General features: G+C 36.3%; 1 long non-coding RNA gene across 1 annotated transcript in view; it reads left to right on the top strand.

Moving 5' to 3' along the window:
- Positions 1–4,394, top strand: part of LOC121030258 (uncharacterized) — a 13,326-nt gene extending 8,932 nt beyond the window's left edge. The window contains exon 2 of the long non-coding RNA XR_005790139.1: positions 4,267–4,394. This is a non-coding gene — a long non-coding RNA (uncharacterized LOC121030258). The remainder of the gene's footprint in view (positions 1–4,266) is intronic.
- Positions 4,395–7,751: the final 3,357 nt, after the last annotated feature.

Below are 7,751 nucleotides of genomic sequence, written 5' to 3'. Positions count from 1 at the left end.
TTTCTTTCTTTCTTTCTTTCTTTCTTTCTTTCTTTCTTTCTCTTTCTCTTTTACCATCTTCCAGGGTGTTACCCTCATCCACATGATTGAACTGCATGTCTACTACCACGGCTGAATTCTTGTCTCAGAAAGGAGGAAAAGTGGAAGGGAGCACATGCAACTTTAAGGATGTTACCCAGGAGTGGCATACATCACTTAGGCTCACATCCTATTTATGGGAACTTAGTCAAATGGCCATACCTGACTACAAAGGTGGCTAGGAAATGTAGTCTCTACATGGACAGCCATATGCCTCCTTTAAAATTTGGGGATTGCTGGGGCACCTGGCTAGCTCAGTTGGTAGAACATGTGACTCTTGATCTTGGGGTTGTGAGTTTGAGCTCCGTGTAGGGAGTAGAACTTATTTAAAACAAAATCACAAAGGCTCATCCAAAATCTCTGCACTCTGTACCACCCCACTGCACCTACACTGAAAAGAGAATAAATCTTTAAAACAAAAACAGAAACAACTTGGGGATTACTGTTACTAAAAGGAAGAAAGGAAATGCTGATGAAATAATTTGTCCAAGTCTTTATGTCTATATATGTGACTTCATTATTATTATTCTTTTTGTTAAGCTTTGTCACAGGTCATGACAGACATTCTCTAAAATGTCCCCCCACCCCCTGCCAATCATTCATGTCTCCTGGTATTTAAAGCTTTGTTTAATCCCCTACTCTTGAGCGACATTCTTCAAGTGAATAGAATGTTGACAGGCTGTCACTTCCATGAGTAAATTATAAAAGATGTACTTTCATCTTGCTGGCAACTCTACCGCCTTCTCAGTTACATGTTTTGATGAAGTAAGTGGCCATGTTGGAAAGACCCATGTACCAAGAAACTGAGGTTAGTCTATAGACATTGTAGTAGAAAAATTCTCTAACCTTATATACAAGACAACCTAGTTGTAAATCATTATAGGCCATGAGACCAATGAGAATATAGACATGAGGCATGTCAGGGAGCTCTGAGCTGTGGGCTCTATGGCTAGGGACATTTCTCTTCCTTTGATGGCCTTGTTGCCTCATCTGTACAATGATAAGCTTTTAGTTGGTGAACTCTTGAAATCATTTCAATTATAAAACTCAGTAACTCATTGATTCTGAATTTTCACCAAAAGATATGAGCCCAGAATGAGAGATTTAGAACATACCTGTTTACTTCAATTTTCCTGACTTCAGTTCAGAATCTAACATTAGCTGAGAATTTACCAAACCCATGTGACAATTTAGTGTCTCCATGTGACAATTTAGTGACAAGGAAAGGAGCACCTGGCTGGCTCAGTCAGTACAGCATGTGACTGTTGATCTCAGGGTTGTGAGTCTGAACCCAACACTGTGGGTAGAGTTTACTTTTATTTATTTATTTATTTATTTACTTACTTACTTACTTACTTACTTATTTATTTGTTTATTTAATGACAGGGAAAGGATCCTGACTCCCACAGCATTTGGCAAAGACCTGGGTAAATAAGGTAAAACTTGTAAGCCACCTCCGCTCTTCAAGATTCTGAAATGTGTCTCAGGACCAAGCACATGAGCTATTGACTTTTTTAAAAAGTAAGATTAGGTATGGATTTATTACCTGATCGCTTGCCATTGTCAAAATGCTCAGAACTCTCCCCACCCATTAGAGGGTTTTTTGGGGTCAGGAAGTACTTCTTTAATGGTGGCCTTCTAACCACCTATCTTATAGAGTCCTTGGGGTGATGGTTATATGAAGCTTCCGGGGCCTCACCCCTAGACCTAATGAATCAGAAGGTCTAGGAATGTAGCCCTGGGAGTTTGCTTTTAATTACAGCATCCCAGGTAATTTTCATGCACACAAAAAGTTAAGAACCAGTCTTTTGCCTGCTTGGGGCCAAAGGTTCTCTTGATGCTACCTCCCTGAGTCTTCTTCCACTCTTTGTGATCCTCAGCTGTCCCTTGCTTTTTCTAAACTGCTGTATCTTTATTGCGTGTTCTTAATATTTAATGTCACGGATAATGACTGTTTTGTTGATCAAGGACACCCTTAGTTTTCTCCTGTTAAATCAGAAGATCAGATTGGATGATTTTAAAAGTCTCCTCCAACTCAACATGTTCAATTCCATTTCTATAAATTCTGGCTGGGTAGATATACCTGGTCATAGACACCTCCCTTGATCATTCAGGGTTCTGGGGAACTCCTTGGGAATATGTCAGAGTCAGCATGATGCTAGCTTCTTACTGTCATCACTAGGGTCTTCCTAAAGTATCTCAGATCAGTGATGCTTGCATCGCTTAGACTTAGGCACAGAGAGACACCCATTCACTGGGAACAATTATGGAATATTCTCACTTATGTTACAACCTTCCCTGGTACTGACAATTCCCAGCTTTCTAACATTTCGAACGTTAGAAATGAACTGTTTTTCAAAAAGATTTTATAAAATAATATTCTGGTTTGAGTTATAGCCTTGAGAAGTACCTTGAGTAAGAAAGACTTCACGGAGAAAGAGGGGTGGGCTAATGAGGACTGCAGTGATAACCAGGGGAAGTGAAGACTCTAGGTTTAGATAAATATCTATAACCTCCTAAGTTTGGGCTCCACAGAGAAGCCCCAGGGTTCTGCAATTCCCTGTTGGTAGTTCTAAAAAGCGATTTTAACAAAAGAGAAGTTCAAAGCAAACTGGGCTTGTGTTTTGGAAGTGTCATCACTGTATTTCTGCAGCATAGGGTGTATATGTATTTTTTGGTTGCAGTGGTGAAGTTTATATGTTCCCTGGTATAATTAGTTATGAGTCATCTGATGACACTAAAACCCCAAACGGCTCAGGTAGCTGAGTATTCCTTTTTAAGACAACAGATGTTGCTAAAAGTCACTGTTCTACTTTCTGAGAAAAATCCCACTAACATATAAAATATACCATTTATTTAAAAAAAGTAAGTCTATTTGTATTAAATACCATAAAAGGAAATTGTCAACATAATTATTTAACGTGCATGTAAGAATCACTCTTTAAGACCCACTGCTGTATTTTCATGGAGCTAGAAGATTCTCAGCTGAGTTTGTCACTTGGGTGAGAGGTTTCAGCCAAGTGGTTTTTCCATTCTCCCCTTTTTCAGAGTAGCTTGTGAGAAATGTTTTCAGCTAGAGTTTGTTTACTTTCTATAGGTTAATCTTATGATTAAATATGCAGTTTCCTAAGCCAGTGGTTCTCAAACTTTAGTGTGGAGCAGAATCACCTGGAGTAAACGCAGATTGCTGGGCCGCATTCCCAGAGTTTCTGATTTAGTAACTTGGAATTGGACACAAGGATTTGCATTTCGGACAAGTTCCCAAGTGATGCTAATGCTGCCAGTCTAGGGACCACGCTGTCTTGAACTCTCAGCTGCCACGCAAAAACCGAATTGGATTCTGAATGCTCCAGAGGCAACTTGGGCATTATTTTTGAAAGCATAATACTCATTTATGGCAGCAAATATTTTATCACTGTTTTGCCTGAAGCAATTTCTTTTTCCTTTGTGTTTTACTAGAAATTTCGTACCTTGGCCACTTTTAGCATGAGATGGGCCTTGTATTACACTCATTTGTGTAGAAGTCTTATCTGTTTTACTACTCTGAGCTCTTTGAAAGATTGTGTTCATCTTTGAAGCCTCATCGTACCTTACATCTTGTAGACATCAAATAATTCTTTGGTGAATTGAATTTAGTTATGTATACATGTTTTGAATTTGTTTCATACCTAGTTTTCTACATCTAATATCCATAAATAATAAATATTGAATTAAGTATGCAGCTCACATATTCTTAACTGTACATATTATTTTAACTGACTTTGACGGTTTGGGGAAATAACTGTTTCTTTCAGCTTAATATAAATCTAAATAATTACATCTACTTAATCATTGGTAAGTTACCTATATTTTTGAATCCTGTCATTTTACTGTGAGATTTCTGTACATAGAAACAGGACTTGGGAACGTGCATAATAATACAGCACTTACAAAGACTGACCGGCCCAGAACTGTTATCTTTAAAAGCCAATGTCAAGGTCTGGGACTAAATTCTGATATTACTCAAATAGAGGTTGATTTACCCTCAGTCACCTTTGCTTCCCTTTAATACCTTCAACTACTTAAGAATAAACTATATCTCCAAGAACTGGATTTCTCGAATCAGATGCCACATTGCCAGAAATATTCATACGATTGTTGCATTTTTAGTAGCCATAATCAAATATATTTGAATTTTTTGACTTACAGATTTTAGATCTTCAGCTTTGGAAGAGACCATAAAGATCATCCAAGTGTACACATCCTCAGTCAAGGCTCACATCTTCCTTACAGTCTACTCACACTCACCTTTGCTTTAAAAAAAAAAAAAAAAAAAAGCAACCTTCAGCTTCTATGCAATCCTATTCAACCCCTTTAGAAATAAAGCCTGTCTAAACAGGGTATTCCAAATGTCTGTTATTCCCCCATGGTCATGTTATTTCCCATGGCTGTTTCCTTTTTCCCTATTTCTAATTCTCCCTGCTACAGAAGCTAAGGGGCAGCTACAGCCCACAACTTCCAGCTACTAGCTGCTCAGGGCACACAGACTTGCCATCGACATGCCTGAATCATGACGGATGAAGCAAACAACTTAGCAGCTTTCTCCTCCAAACCCAGGCTCAGCACAAAATCTGTTACCACAATGACTTCCTTGGCAGTTATTGTGATACTAGCAAGAAATGATATGGACTTCATCAAGGATCAAAAAAGAATAAAGCCTTTGAGAGAAAAAGAAGTCTCCATCAAATATAATAACCTCAGTAAGGAATATAAATAGCTAAATGCTTACAGGTCATAGTTCACACCCCCCTTCATTAAAACTTTAGCTCAAGTAAATAAAGGGCTATGTTTACAGATTTAGGTAATCTATTTCTCTTGTATGCTTTTTACTAATTAAAATCTATCCAACCTGGGACTGTTTCAAACCATAATCCTCTATCATACTTTACAATTTTACTTTCAACTGTGATGAAAATATGTTTTCCCACTGATGCTCACAAAGCCACAGTAAACAACAGCCATGTACTACATAAATAAAACATGAACCTACAAATAGAACTATAAATTTAATTCATTCACATAATAAACTTTAGACCAAGAAACGTAAATGTCTATTAAAATTACAACAGATTTAAAAGAGCTATGGTTTAGAACCCTGTCAAGTTCTGCATTCTAGGGAGCAAAATCAAATGATGGGCATAAATACTTTGAGCAAAGGAAGAGAGACATGTGACACTTAATGAGTTTCCATGCTAGAGATGACCATGGATACATAGAAGACACGTGACATCCACAAGTCAAGAGGCATACAGAAATGGAAAAAGAAAACAGAATACAGAATTTAAGTATAAAACTCGCAAAGACAGAAATAAGAGAAATAAGCTTTCCTGGTACCTTATGCAGACTTTAGGAAATTGCCACCAAATACTTTTCAAATTAGGACACATTTTCCCCACCGTAAGTATAAATGGGGATTCAGCTTTGATATTTGCCTTGTGAATTGGATGAAATTGAGCTGAGGGCCAGATGTTTTCCATCTGTGTTTTAGATTATGCTAAACACAAAATCATTAGAGAGCACCCGTATGACTGAAGAGTTTTTTATTAAAAAGCCAGGTAACATCTCCTTCCTGCCTTCGACTTCGGAGGATTTTAGTATATTTTTGATGTTAGAATTTTGACAAGTAATGAAAAAAATTAGATGAATAGTTTTGAGTAAAAAACCTAACCACCTCATAATAGGTGGCCTGAATCTTCATAAGGTTGAAACAACTTTTGAAAAGTGAAAGCTGCGGATTATCCATGTATCAAACTAGGAACTTGATTTATTTCCCCTGAATTGAATTTTGGTATTAGGTAGGCAACCAAAATATATTAGTTAATCTAGTTTATTATGTGCTGTGCAGAAACTGCAGTTCACGTGCATGAACTAAATTACGAATTAAGTGTCACATACCCCACTGGGGATTCTGCTTCAGCATAATCACTAACGACATGGAAGGAAAAGTATATAAAGTCTCGAAAGGGAAGTCATCAAAATGTCAGCATGAAAATGTATATACTATATCAATCATCACATGCAAATCTCTAACTGGTAACAAGTTGAAATAGTAAAACTGAAACTATCAAAAAAAGTTGTGATGGCCCATAAACTGATTACATCTTTGTTGAACAGTATGACTTATTTGTTATAGTAACACTATGTAAGTTGTTTTACAATGTCCATAAACTAATTTGAAACATTGCGGATTCTTTAAAAACAAGTGGGGGAGGAGCGATTGACACAAAGATCTTTATGCAAAAATGTGCTGAGTCTGAACGTCACCAGAGAAAGATGTACTGTTTATGTATATTGGATACCACATTGATCAGGTTACCATTATGGTGGCCCAATGATGAAACGCGTCCTTTTGTTGTATTAAACTAAGTAAAGATTTCATTGCCAAAATACATCTTTCTGTCTAGATTTTTTCCTTACTTTTTCCTGTTGCATCAAACTATGCTGGCACATATCCTTATTTCAAAGCTGCCCTGGGTTTCATATTGTTTTAAAGTCCCTCTCTATCATGCAGACCAGAGGTAGGTAGTGATATCTGATAGAACATTCATATTACCTATTTTGAGTAGCTCTCAATTTGGGATATTAGCAAACCGTAATTCCACTTACTAGAAAAACAAAACTTGAAGGTTGAATCTCATTATGCAACACAGTTCATTTCCCAGTGTGATATCAATGTATCTCAACTTGTCAATATTTACCGTGAAGAGCTAAGGCAAGTAAAAGTGGTTTGCAATTTTAGAGCCCTAAATAGCTTACTAGGTGTTTACATGAATATGAAGTCATAGCTACCACTATAGTAACATTCTGTGACACTCTCACAGCAAAACCAATATAGATGGGAAACACTAAAGGTTCAGCTTTAAACAGATTACTGAAAAACCTATAGTATTAGAACAGAGTACAAAGTAGGGTGAAAAACTGCCTTTTCTACAAATGTCATTGTTTCAAGTAGGTTTCTGCAAGAAGCATGCTCATCAAGATTAGTTTTTAAATGGCTATGTCTTTTTTGGTTGACTTACAGCAAAATAATTTAAAACAATATTCATAACATGGTTTTAAGATTTAAATTCTATCTGAAACTAGACTAACACAGTAAATAATACAGTTGTATTTTCTTTAACATAATTTACTTCCATCCATTACAAATTAGCGGTCAGCTGAAGGTAAAATTTACACAATTTTCCCTTGAGAAAACTGTGGAGTATTGTTAACAAGTTTAGAAACACACATTTCAGAGCTACCTAAATAACTGATAAGTCAATTTCTCCATGTTTCTAAGTTCTTGATCAAAACGGTTCATTCATCAATTGTTAGATTCAAAATAATCATATCACATTAATTTTAGAATTTTCTAAAATGATACTGTTGTTTGCATGCTACTAAAACCATTGCTTCAAAAATGTATATGAGACCATCATTAACATATTCTCTTCAATTAATTTTTAAAACTTAATTGAATTGGGTGCTAGGGTCTTTAAGTAAAGCCTTGAATTTGTTTGGTAGATTAAACTTTCCTTTTTGATGTTAGCAAAACTCTAAATAAAAAATAACTTTTAGTTTACGTGTAATGGTAATTTGTTTCTGTGCTGCCCAAGCGAGCACTGAACTTCTCTTACTTTAAATTTTATTAAATT

This window comes from Herpailurus yagouaroundi, unplaced genomic scaffold (genome assembly GCF_014898765.1).
Source record: "Herpailurus yagouaroundi ecotype Mexico unplaced genomic scaffold, PumYag 140, whole genome shotgun sequence".
NCBI classification, from domain to species: domain Eukaryota; kingdom Metazoa; phylum Chordata; class Mammalia; order Carnivora; family Felidae; genus Herpailurus; species Herpailurus yagouaroundi.
The sequence above is the reverse complement of the archived record's forward strand: the minus strand, read 5'-3'. Positions and strand labels throughout refer to the sequence as shown.